At 37.2% G+C, this 13,494-nt stretch overlaps 1 long non-coding RNA gene across 1 annotated transcript in view; it reads left to right on the forward strand.

Annotated features, from left to right (window-relative positions):
* The window catches only part of LOC147832186 (uncharacterized), an 86,650-nt gene extending 75,552 nt beyond the window's left edge, over positions 1 to 11,098 (forward strand). The window contains exon 2 of the long non-coding RNA XR_015518340.1: positions 9,684 to 11,098. This is a non-coding gene — a long non-coding RNA (uncharacterized LOC147832186). The remainder of the gene's footprint in view (positions 1 to 9,683) is intronic.
* Positions 11,099 to 13,494: the final 2,396 nt, after the last annotated feature.

A 13,494-nucleotide genomic window follows, 5' to 3' on the forward strand; every position in this document is an offset into this window, starting at 1 on the left:
TGGTTGCTAGGGGGTTGCTAAAGTATTTGAGAGGTTGCTAGACAGTTGCTAACATAAATTAGCATGACTCTATTATGAATTAGCATTATGCTAGCATTTTTTAGAATGAATTACCATGTTGCTGGCATATTTCCAGTATGTTATCATGAATTTAATATGAATTAGCACATTTGTTAGAATGTTTCCAGTATGGCGTACTATATCAGTATAAATTGTTATGCCTTTATTATGTCCATGGGACAGTTTTTGGTGTCGTAACTGGTTACTGGGGTGTGACTAGTAAGTTGAAGGGTCATCAGTTATGGGCAGATTGGTAGTCTGAGTTAAATGAGCCCAACATTACGTCTGTATGACTGTCTGGCACAAAGTTATGAGGTCATAAATTTTGGTCCAATGTTAAGTTAATGGGACTTTTCCGAATTTTCCAGGTCAGATTTTGGAAAACTGTTAGTGGGATCAGTTGGAAAAAATATAGCAACCCGTGTCAGAGCAGTTTGGAAATTTGGTGTTAGTTTGCTGATTGTAGTATGAACCGTCTAGAAGAAGATGCATATAGAATTTAGTCTTAAGGTGCTTTCACACCTACACTTTTGTTTCGGAATGTATCTGGTTTGCCCAGTTAGCACGGTTCGTTTGGCATATGTGAACAGGGCAATCGCGCTCTGTTCCGCGCCAAAGTAATCGCTCCGAGGACGCTTGAATGAGGTGGTCTCGACTCAATTGAAACGAACCCTGGAGCGGTTCGATTGCAGTGAGAAAGCGATCCGATCTGAGCGCGGTTATATCACAGTGTTTAATGGATATGTAATAGGCTTACGGCTATATAAGGAGAGAATTATGAGTAGGGCGGGAAGTTTCGCGAGTCTCCGGATGCCCGCAAACGAGTGATGATCTCCCGGTAATCTCGCGTCTCCCTCCCGGTCCTCAAATACGCTACGTCGCGCACCCTTCTCACCCCTCCCCACCGCGTCTCTCCTCAGACACGTCGCGCGCACCCAATCAATCACTACCAAACCACCACCTCTCCTGACAGCTTAGCAGGACACTGTAAAATAAACCCTGACACTCTGACCAATGTGAGTAGAGTTTACTCGCACGTGACTTGTTTTAGCTCTTTTGGTCCGATTAGAAACTTTGCAGTGTGAAAGCGAACCGCTCCAAGAGCAAAGAGCAACAATGTAACAATTGTAATCTCTGTTTCAGAACAACTGAATCGATTCACAGGTGTGAAAGCACCCTTAGAAGAAGAAAAAGAAGACGGAAGTTAATGTACAGTATGCAAGCCACCATAAATATATAAAAAAAAAATATATATATATTTATATATATATATATATATATATATATATATATATATATATATATATATATATATATATATATATATATATATATATATATATACTTATTTTAATTTCCCCTCTTTAGTAAATATTTATACATATGACATTTTTAATACATAGGCATTTTTGGACTGATCTTCTGTAATTTTGTTTATTTATCTTTAGTTGTTGTAATAATAGTAGTTGTCTTTGGCTCTGACTAATCTAGTGTATATTCATTGTAAAAAAAAATAAATAAAAAATCCAATATGAAATATTAATTTAAAAGCAAAATCTCTAAGGAGTGTACTCATTTATGCTACCTTAAAGGTACAAAGCCTGTGAATAAAATAGCTATGCCATGCTAGATATTTTTGTTGTTGTTTCTTTTTTTTTTTCTGCGAGGGGTGTGTGTGTGTGTGTGTGTGTGTGTGTGTGTGTGTGTGTGTGTGTGTGTGTGTGTGTGTGTGTGTGTGTGTGTGTGTGTGTGTGTGTGTGTGTGTGTGTGTGTGTCTGTGTGTGTGTATTGAGGATTTTAATTATTGTTATTATTTGATTTATATATCTACTTAGCCCCTTATCATTTTGCTCCAGCCCCCGGTTAAGGAAAAGGAAAAAAAAAAAAAAAAACTCTCACTGTGACTTAAAAGGCAAAAACATTGCACAGTCTTGAGAAAAATAAAGCTAAATTTCTTGCATTATGCCTATTACCCAGCTGATCTAATACTAGTTAATGGATATTTGATTGCATTTACATTTATTCATTAAGCAGATGCTGCTATGAAATGTGTTATAATGTGGAATGCTACAAGAAAATGTTAGCAACAGAGAACTCTAGTAAGAAAAACAAGGCTGATGATAGACTGAACTGTCAAAAGAATAAGCATTGATTCATTAATTGTGGTCTTTGTTCGTTTGTTTGTTTGTTTGAATAAAAAAGAAAAATGTGAAATAAATTAGGTGTTCTAGTGTTTTGTAATTCATTTGATTTTAAAATATAGAAAATAAAAAATAATTCAATAAATAAATAACATTTCCAGAATTAAAATAAAAACCTAGTGAATTAAGTGTTGTTGGAAGCTCAACACTGATTTAAATGGTGATAACTTGTAAGCCTGTACAAATATTAGAAAAAATAATAAGAATAGTTGGGAACCTTTACAAAATTATACACATTTTGTGTATTTGTTAATAGAACTTTTAGGTCACTTTGCTCTCTTGGCTGTTTTCCTAATCTTATTTACAGTGTATGATGTCATGCTCTCCTGCCAGCACCAGTTATTTGTAATGTAATGTAATGTGTATTTATATAGTGCATTTATAGTGTATGGCCATACACCCAAAGCGCTTCACCACCAGTGTGCAGCATTTACTTGGATGATGCGACGGCAGCCACAGGACAACAGCGTCAGTGCGCTCATAACACACCAGCTATTGGTGGAGTGAAGAGACAGTGATAGAGCCAATTTGGTGGATGGGGATGATTAGGAGGCCATGATTGTACGGGCCAATTGAGGGACTTTGGCAAGGACATCGGGGTTACACCCCTACTCTTTACGAGAAGTGCCATGGGATTTTTAATGACCACAGAGAGTCAGGACCTCGGTTTAACGTTTTATCCGAAAGACGACGCCCATTGACAGCATAGTGTCCCCTTCACTTTTACTGGAGCATTAAGACTCCCCTTGCTGGCCTCTCTAACACCACTTCCAACAGCAACCCAGTTTCCCATGTGGTCTCCCATCCAGGTACTGACCAGGCTCAGCCCTGCTTAGCTTCAGTGAGTAATCAGTCTTGGGCTGCAGGGTGATATGGCTGTGTAATTGCAATAAACATGACAACACACATGATGTCACAGATTTGTTTTTAAGATCCAAATTAGCCAGAAATCAGTTAATAGGAATAAAGATCAGTCAACTAATCTAAAATGAATGAATCCTGTGATGTACAAATGTGATGTAATGCATTAAATGGGTCTAAATCAGGGGTGTCAAACTCAATTCCTGGAGGGCCGAAGCCCTGCACAGTTTAGTTCCAACCCTGCTCCAACACACTTACCTGTAGGTATCAAACAAGCCTGAAGGACTCAATTAGTTTGATCAGGTGTGTTAAACTAGGGTTAGAACTAAACTGTGCAGAGCTGCGGCCCTTTTGGAACTGAGTTTGACACCTGTGGTCTAAATTATTATCTCAAATTAATTTACTTACTATGTTGAGTTAATAATAGGTGTGGCCCTAATTGTTTTGTTTTTGGTTAATTTCTAAAATAAATTTATTTTATAATTGAATATTCCATGCATTAATAAAAATACCTTATTTTTATTCCCTTAATGTGTAACCCTTGGCCACAAAGAGTCTGTTTATTGAAATTTAAATTCATGCATCATCTGGGAGATAAATAAGCTTTCCTTTGATGTATGGTGCACTCTCAGAAATAAAGGTACAGGAGCTGTCACGGGAGCAGTATCTTTTCAAAAGATACATATTTGTACCCAAATAATCCACATTGGTACCTCAAAGGGGCATATTAGTACTCAAATGTATCTAAAAAGAACCTTTGAGGTACTATTATGAACCCTTCAGGCACAAATTTGTACTTTTTGAAAAGGTGACCGCTCCTGTACCTTTATTTCTGAGAGTGTATGTTAGGAAAGGACCATATTTGGCCGAGATACAACTATTTGAAAATCTGTGAACTGAGGGCTTAAAAAATCTTAATATTAAGAAAATCTAATCTAATCAAAAATGAGGCTTTTATATATTTAAAGTAGAAAATGTACAACATATCCTCCTGAAACATTGTTTAATAAAGGTGCATTAGGTGATCTGTTATTATATAAAATATGTTATATAATAATGTGCTATTATATCTAGCATATATTTAGTTTACATTTACATTTTACATTTAGTCATTTAGCAGACGCTTTTATCCAAAGCGACTTACAAATGAGGACAAGGAAGCAATTTACACAACTAAGAGCAACAATGAATAAGTGCTATAGGCAAGTTTCAGGTCTGTAAAGTCTAAGAAGGGAAGTATTAGTAGTATTAGTATTTTTTTTTTTTTTTGTACAGTTAGTGTGATATTCAAAGAGGCAATTGCAGATTAGGAAGTTGTGTAGCAATCGACTTGAAGGAATTACACTTATTACTGAGCCATACTTGCATGCTACTGCAGACTGAATATTCAAAGTAGCATGATAAACAATGTAGGGAGCGCGTCATAGTTCAAAAATGAACCAATGTTAAAATAAAACAGTATATAACTTCAGCTCAGTAAAGCAGGCTAGGCAGAATAGCTCTATTTGCTTATGCTATTTGCTTGTCTCGATTCTCCGGAAAGGGGCTCAGACCAGATGTGAGTTTCTGCAAATTTTGGATGAAAATGACTTGCTTTAAAGAGACTTTGCTTCCATTCATATAACCCAGGGGTGTCAAACTCAATTCCTGGAGGGCTGAAGCCCTGCACAGTTTAGTTCCAACCCTGCTCCAACACACTTACCTGTAGGTTTCAAACAAGCCTGAAGGACTCAATTAGTTTGATCAGGTGTGTTTAATTAGGGTTGGAACTAAACTGTGCAGAGCTGCGGCCCTTTTGGAACTGAGTTTGACACCTGTGATAAAACCCATTCATAAAACAACAAAATCTGCATCAGCTTTGCGTGACTAAAATAGTTTTTACTCATCTAAATGAAAACTACTTCGGCCATGGTGTTGTCCTTCCTCCAGTGTGCAAAAGTAACTCCAAATCAATTCAGAAATGTAATAGTGGAACACTGTTTTCAGGTCCAAGCTGCTGCTCAGTTGAATTGAGAAAATATTTGTTTATGTATATCCATTTAGTCCTATCACACATTAAAGTTAATTTGTTATTAAATGGTGGTGTACACATCAGTCTCTGGACTTACATCATCACAAATACCAAAACTTTAACAAGTTATAAAAAATAATCTCTTTCTGGCTATTGGATAATAGGCATGGGTATATATGTATATTTATATTTGATGCAATGGGCGACGCAGTGTGTCTGTCACCTCACAGCAAGAAGTTTGCTGGGTCGAGCCTCAGCTGGGTCAGTTGGCATTTATGTGTGGAGTTTGCATGCTCTCCCTGTGTTCCTGTGGGTTTTCTCCAGGTGCTCCGACTTCCCACCAAAGACATGTGGTATAGGTGAATTGGGTAAGCTAAATTGTCCATAGTGTATGTGTGTGAATGAGTGTAAGGGCGTTTCTCTGTGATGGGTTGCAGTTGGAAGGACAGCGTTGCGTAAAATGTGCTGGATAAGTTGGCAGTTCATTCCGCTGCGGCATCCCCAGATAATAAAGGGACTTAGCCAAAAAGAAAATGAAAGAATGAATATTTTGCGATTGTGATTTTCGAAAGTGTTACATCGCTTTTTAAGCATTTATTACCATTTGAGACGTCTCCTACAGTTTGAAAGAGCTCTTAGACCTGGAAGCCGCTTCCCATGACGTCACACTTTTGATTGGATCTTGTGCCTTGTGAATTGATCTTATGCTGTACCCAGAACATAAAAATACATAAAATACATGTAGATCATTTACTTTAATCATTACTATTGGAATGTGAGGAGACTTTGAACTAATGCAAAAAAAAAAAATAAATATATATATATATATATATATATATATATATATATATATATATATATATATATATATATATATATATATATCAGTGTGCAACATAACACTGATTTTGAGTCACAAATCTTCTTTTTTTTTTTTTTTCTTTTTTTTTTAGACATTTGGGTCTAACTGTGAGGTTTCAAAACAAGTTTATTGAGAAACACATACTGAATAATGAATCGATGATAGTAAACAATGTAATTAAATACTTGCAAAAATATATAGAAAATAAAACTCATTCAGAGGATCCTTTTTAGAACCATGTTGTGCATCAAAGTGTTAAGCAAGGCACAAACAATAGATCGTTTCCGACACTGTGAGAAAATAGGTGATGCTGCAATGTGTATTTTTAACTCAAAGCTGACCTTGGATGGATGTGAACCTATTGTAAAATAAGCAACCTTTACAAAATAGCAGCAAAATCAAGGCATGTTTTTTTTTTAATCATATTTACATAAGTTTACAGGTTTATTGATAACTTTGTTGGCTCAGTGGTTAGCACTGTCACCTCACAGCAAGAAGGTCACTGGTTCAAGTCCCGGCAGGGCTAGTTGGCATTTCTGTGTGAAGTTTGCATGTTTTCGCCCTGTTGTCGAGAGTTTCAGGTGCTCCGGTTTCCCCAACAGTCCAAAGATATGCACTATAGGTGAATTGGGTAAACAGAATTGGCTGTAGTTTGTGAGTGTGTGAATAAGTGTGTATGGGTGTTTCCCTGTACTGGGTTGCAGCTGGAAGGGCATCCGCAGCTTAAAACATGCTGGAATAGTTGCCAATTCATTTCGCTGTGCCGACCTTTGAAATAAAGACTAAGCTGAAGGAAAATGAATGAATGAATGAATGAATGAATGAATGAATGAATGAATGAATGAATGAATGAATGAATAAACGAATTAACGAATGAACGGATGAATCATATGTTGTCAGTCACTTTTGGAGTATTTCCATTATTCTGTTTTGCTTCAGAAACCTCCATTGGTTCTTGCGACACATTCAAGCTCTGATTGCCCTCAGTGTTTCCAACAGGCATTATGAGTGTTTGAGATTAAATCTGTCATAGTAAGGCATTTACAGCAGTAGTACCCATGGACAAACAGACTATGGGAGTGTGAAATATGAGCCTATTTACAGAGGAAGAGCCCAGGGCTGTGACTTAACATAAGCACCATGCTTCAGTCTGTGTTCACCTGGAGATCAGCCCCCAGCAGGGCTTTAACTAATACACCTGTCACCTCGTTTCACACCCGAACCCACTCACACACACTGTCTTGCTATGTGTCTGTATCTTTTCCTTTTGTTTCCCTCATTCTTTCATGTACAAAGAGCCACACACCTGGTTCAGGAAAACTCCCCTGACTCTAATTAAGATTCCACATCTGCTAGCAAGAAGTGAGATGCGGAGTCACTGAGTTGACACCATAAACACAAGATTCACACACACCTGTACACCGGGAATGTGTCTGACTGAAACGTAGGATGAAAAGTGTGGTCTTGTTAGCGTAATAAAAAACAATAAAGGTTAGCATTGTTCATATTGTATCTGAAGCCCCTTTGAAACCAATGCAACAAGTCTATTTGTGGATTCTTCTTGAAATGACTGGGTTTTTGTCTGGTAAGTTTGTTACATATAAAAATGTCCTGTCACAGTGTAGCAAAATCACAGCAACTATTCAGTTCCCTATGGTCAATAGTGTAGTTTAAGACATAGTTTTCAAACGAAGCAGCTACAGTATCTTTGTGCAATTGCAAAAATAAAAAAAATAAAATAATAATAATAATTGGCTCATATGAAAAAAAATCTGATAACACTTTTATAATTTGAAAGAAATCCAGCATATAAAAAAGTAGATGTGAGCACAACTTATAGATACAGTCACATTAATAAAATTTTGCCTGAAGTTTGCAAAAAAAAAAAAAAAAATGTAAATAACCCTGTTGTCAGAGGTACAGTGGTAAAGAAAAGTCCCTATTGGCTCATTTTTACTGACAGTTGTGGCCTGTTTCCACTGAGTGGTCACTTTTATGGCCATTTCCACTGTCAAAAGGTAGCAAAATGTAAATTATACCGTACCTTACCACTTTTTGGGTACCCTTTCGAAAAGGTAACTAGCACAACAAAAGTGTGCCAAAAAGTGAGAGAGATACAGAGATACATCACTAGCGCATGCGCAAGCAGTAGAATGAAAACAAAGGAATGGCCATTTTTTAAATACATAGCCAAGACATTACACCGTAATAATATATACATATAATAACGAGACATGGTCTATATATATATATATATATATATATATATATATATATATATATATATATATATATATATATATATATATATATATATATATATATGGTGAATTTGTCTATGCAACATAACCTATTATGTTGTATAACCTTAATTTGCATCAGTTTTTTATTTTTGCCCTTACTCATAGTTAAAAATGTAAAAATATAACGGCAGAACTTCACCTGCAAAAAATACACAAACATTAATGAACCCACGCACAGCATTTAGACTATTGTGAATTGAGTGGAGCAGAGCATGTGTTTTTCTTTCATTCCTTTTGAAGCCTGGCTTCATGCTCTCAGGTGAACTGTGGGATTGAGAGCGGACTGCATAAAGCACTGAAATAAGCTGACAGCGTTCAGAAATGCTCAACTTTATGTAAATGTGGAGCAGAAAGATAATGATGTCAGCCTTGAGCATTTAAAAGGCAGACTGAGCTTGGGGAAATGTAGGGTATGTAAATACTGTTTACAAATAATGGATGTGTTTAAGTCGGTTTTGGATGCTTAATGTATTTGTAGTTTGGACAATTTCATTGTGAGTAGACTGGGTGTGTGGATATATCTATATGATTATAATTGCTTTGGGCCGTATGCTGTGGTAATACCATATGTTAACAATATGATTCAATAAGATAAAAATAACTGGATATTTGCATACAATTTCAACATTACTAACGTTCTGGATACTTTCGCCCCCTCTCAATGCTTTTCCAACCTGCAATCAATTCTACAATTCCGCAACTTAAGGTGAAGCCCATTTTCCTGGTGAAAAGCTACAAACTATGTTTCTATTTTGAACCAGATAAAGCTATTGAGATCAAGATTTTATTTACAAGGGTGACCTGACCAAGAGGTCCGGATCACACTTATGACAAAAAAAAAATCAAATAAAGGTAATATAAAAATACAGTTTGGTTATTCAGCTTTACCACATCACAATAAGTTTAAAATACATTGAGAAATGGACTGTTGTTTGTTTGTTATAAAGGGTAGGGCCAAATTATTTAATTGGAATGAGCTCAGATTAAAGGGGTCATCATATTTACTCTCGCTTGACAAATTATTTTTTGACAAAATCTGAAGTTTGTGGTATAGTGAAAGATCTCTGCATAAAGATGTTGCTTATGTTCAAAATGTTTGCCGATAAAAGTGTAGCAGAGGCCAGTTCTTGTTCAAGAAACCTTACAGACTGTGGTCTGTAGCATTCTTGTTATTGTCCACAACTCCAGAGTCCAAGAATACAGTTCAAATTCTGTCTAGAATGGTGCAAGTAGAGCTGAAGAGATAACATTGGTGCCGTGACCCAGATGTGGGGGGTTTTGGTGGAAAAGTGTAATGGAGTCCAGCTAGCAAGGTTAAACCTTTATCACCAGGTGTCATGTTATTAACTGACACTAAAGCCTGTGGTCTTTATCTTCCTCGTTAGAGCATCTGCCTCCCATGTCAGAGACGGCAGCTCAATCCTGCTTGGAATGGAGTAAGTAGAACTGGAGGGGTCACATTGGTGCTGTGACCCAAACGGTAATGAGGTTTATGGAGTGAGTGTAATGGAGGCACGCTAAGAAGCAAACCTCACTCCCCTGGCCTCACCATCTTTAGCATCCTTGTCACTCTGGTTCAAGTCCTGCCTGGAGCTGTGTGGAGAAGAACCAAATGCAATTAACAATAGACCTCTTTTTGCTAATGTGACTGCATCTAAAGGTTAAAGGTAGAGTCATAATATAATGTCATCTGTAATTTTTGATAGCTTTATAGTGCAGAATCAAACACTCGCTCCGTCTGCTCCTTCCTCTTCAGATAGCAGCCCTCCATCGAGATCACACACTTCATTTACAGCCTTCAGACTCCTGTACCAATTACACCTCATATCAAAAGCCACGCAGGCTGACATGTCCTACAAAGAGCCTGATTAAAGTCCCACATAAACACTCGCGTATCCTCACACGATTTATTAGGCAGAGAAAAGCACTGATATTTTACCTCAGAAGATAACATCTTGACTCCTAATAGCCTACTGAACAACACACACACACACACAGCGCGTGGAGGAATGGCAGGTTTTCATAGCACATCCTGTGGGCTCTTTGACTGGCATGGAGGAATGAGACAGGTTCTCCACTAACAAGCCAACTTTTTTTTTTATTTCCTCTCCTGTCAGATGGCTCTAATATTAATCCTCGGTGCTATGAGACGGGAAACTCCTAGCATGCAATTTCCGCCTGTTTCTTGCAAAGAAGAGATCTTATTGATCAGCGGATGTCTCAGGGTGTGCATGTGGGCGTGCGCGCACGTGTATTATATATTACGCGCACGTCCCTCTCAAGGACATACTTCAAACGGGAGGCCTGTCAGTCAACCGGTGGCTGAATTAAATTGAAGAATGAGTTTGGTGCCATTTCCCTTCCTCCCATCCTGCAAACACGTACACACACCACCCACCATTACCTGCTGAAGCCCTCCATCAGCACAGTTATGTTTGCCTGTTAAATATGTGAATTGCAGCTTCATATCTGTTGTTGTTGGTTAAAGTTTTAACTGCGTGTGGTAAACATGCAGAATTGGCTTTTGTACCTGAGGCAGGACAACACAGATTAATGGATAAAATGGCTTTAAATTAGAGCCTCTCAGTTGAGTTAATTAGATGATCTGCTGAGCGATTAATCCAGTTAATGCATTTTGCATCCTCAGTAATGGTAATCTAAAAAACAAAATAAAATGGCTGTGTGTAGATACACTCACCGGCCACTTTAATAGGTACACTAGTCCCCTTTTTTCACTTGGACCCCTTTTTTCAGAACTGCTTTAATTCTTCGTGGAAAAGATTCAACAAGGTACTGGAAATATTCCTCAGATTTTGGTTCATATGTGATTTTGATGAGGTTTTTTTTTTTTTTCCTCTTCACTGTCGTCACTAGCTTGCATAGTTTGGGATCTGTAGAGCTGCGCATCGATGGATTTGCTCTCTAGTGTCTAGACCATCAGCAGTGATTATTAAACCACACTGAACTGAACTTAAACACTAAAAACTGAACTACACTGTTCCAATTATTATGACCTTTAATGTGAAGCTGCTTTGACAATCGACATTGTAAAAGTGCTATACAAATAAAAGTGAATTGAATTGCATTTAATTGAATATTGACATGATAACATAAAGCAGTTGCTGCAGATTTGTCGGCTACACTTCCATGATGTGAATCTCCCGTTCCACCAAATCCCAAGGCACTCTTTTGGATTGAGATCTGGTGACTGCGGAGGCCATTTGAGTAAAGTGAAGTAATTGTCATGTTCAAGAAACCAGTCTGAGATGATTTGTGCTTTATGCACTCACAGAACTGCAGTTCACTGGGTAATTTCTCTTTTTCGGATAATTCTCTGTAAACACTTGAGATGGTTGTGCATGAAAATCCCAGTAGATCAGCAGTTTCTGAAATACTTAGACCAGCCTGTCTGGCACCAACATCCATGCCACAATCAAAATCACTTAAATCACCTTTCCTCCCCCTTCTGAGGCTCAGTATAAACTTCAGCAGATCGTCTTTACCATGCCTACATGCCTAAATGCATTGAGTTGCTGCCATGTGATTGGCTGATTAGAAATTTGCGTTAACAGGCAGTCGGACAGGTGTATCTAATAAAGTGGCCGGTGAGTATATATTTGTATAACATTTTTCAAGATCCAAAGTCTTTGGGCTTTATACTTATTTTTACACACTGGTATGTTTATTGTTTATTTAATAAATTGTTCTGTATTTTGAAAAAAAAAAAAACACAAAAACATCTGCATCCTGTTTACTTTTGCTGTGCTCTGTCCAGCTGTTTTTGAACATGACATATTTTTCTGGCTCGTTTAGAGGCATTAAACAGCAATTTGCTGTGTGTAAGCAACTCAGAAGACATTTCATTTTTAATGTAAGCCGTTTATTTCCAGGAACAGAAAAAAGTTTTTTTCCCCCTCAAAACCAAAAAAAAAAATCAAACCAACCTCCAGCCATGCAGTTCAGAAAATTTCTTAAATCATGTCAATTAGTAATTGCCTTAATGGTGGTTAAAGAGATACACTGCATCTGAAATCACAGACTGAGCATCACCTCATTGTGATGTACCATCATAGAGAGTCATAAAATCGCTATCTAGAACCTTCTCAATCACTGTTCCTCGCAGGTAGAATAATTGTGTCAAGTTTAATCTTCCTGTCGTGTTCGGGTCAAGTCTGACCGATTTACAACTGAAATCACTCATAAATATTATGTTTTACATCTGATTTCCTCAAGGCCTTATGGTATCCTCCACATTGTGCATTTGAACATAAAATTCATCATTATCACTTTCATTGAATTTTGAGTGTTTTAATCAACTTTGTTACACTTGTGGTGTTCTCGGTCAAAGGTGACTGCCATAGGAAATGAATGGGTATCCAGATTCTATTCATTCATCAGACAGAAAACATACCTATACACACCATCCCAACTCACTCACTCACTCACTCACTCACTCACTCACTCACTCACTCACTCACTCACTCACTCACTCACTCACTCAATCCTCCAACCTGATTTCACAAGAAAACAACTATTTTACATTTTGTCAGTTTAGTGGCTAATTCATATGAGTTCAGTCAAACAAAATAGTATGATTTTTTAAAGAGACGCTGGGACCCAAGCCCACCCCAAAACGCAATCGCCATTGAGGAAAAGCAAATTCTAGAAAACTGTATGAATGAGATTATACAAATTCATACGTATTAGCTACCAAACCAATAAGTTATGAATTGCCATGAAAGTGTTGAATCCTCCAATATGAATCAACCTCCTGATAAAACAGTGTATCATATCTTCACACAGACTAGACGGGTGTCTGTTATGTGAATCCATCTGTGTGTGTCTTTCTTTCTTTTCTTTTCTTATTTTATTTTATTTTTTTAAATGTATTTATTTCTCTCTCTGGAAAGAAGCACAGAGAAGGAATCTTGTTCTCTTTCTTTCTTTCTTTCTTTCTTTCTTTCTCCATTCAGCAGATCTCTGAGTCTAGCAGGAGCACTTTTAGCTTAGCTTAGCAACAATTATTTTATTATATTAGACCGTTACTATGTCACTCAAAAATAACCAAAGTATAACTAGTGCTTGTTCTGTGTCCATGCTCACCGTCAATACCCTCAGTCACTATTCCCTATGAAGTCCACTTAAAGGACTGAAAATTTGATCATTCAGAACACAGGAAAGGATAGCATTTTGTTT

This window comes from Danio rerio, chromosome 20 (assembly GCF_052040795.2).
Source record: "Danio rerio strain M-AB ecotype USA chromosome 20, GRCz13ab, whole genome shotgun sequence".
In the NCBI taxonomy this organism is placed as follows: Eukaryota; Metazoa; Chordata; class Actinopteri; order Cypriniformes; family Danionidae; genus Danio; species Danio rerio.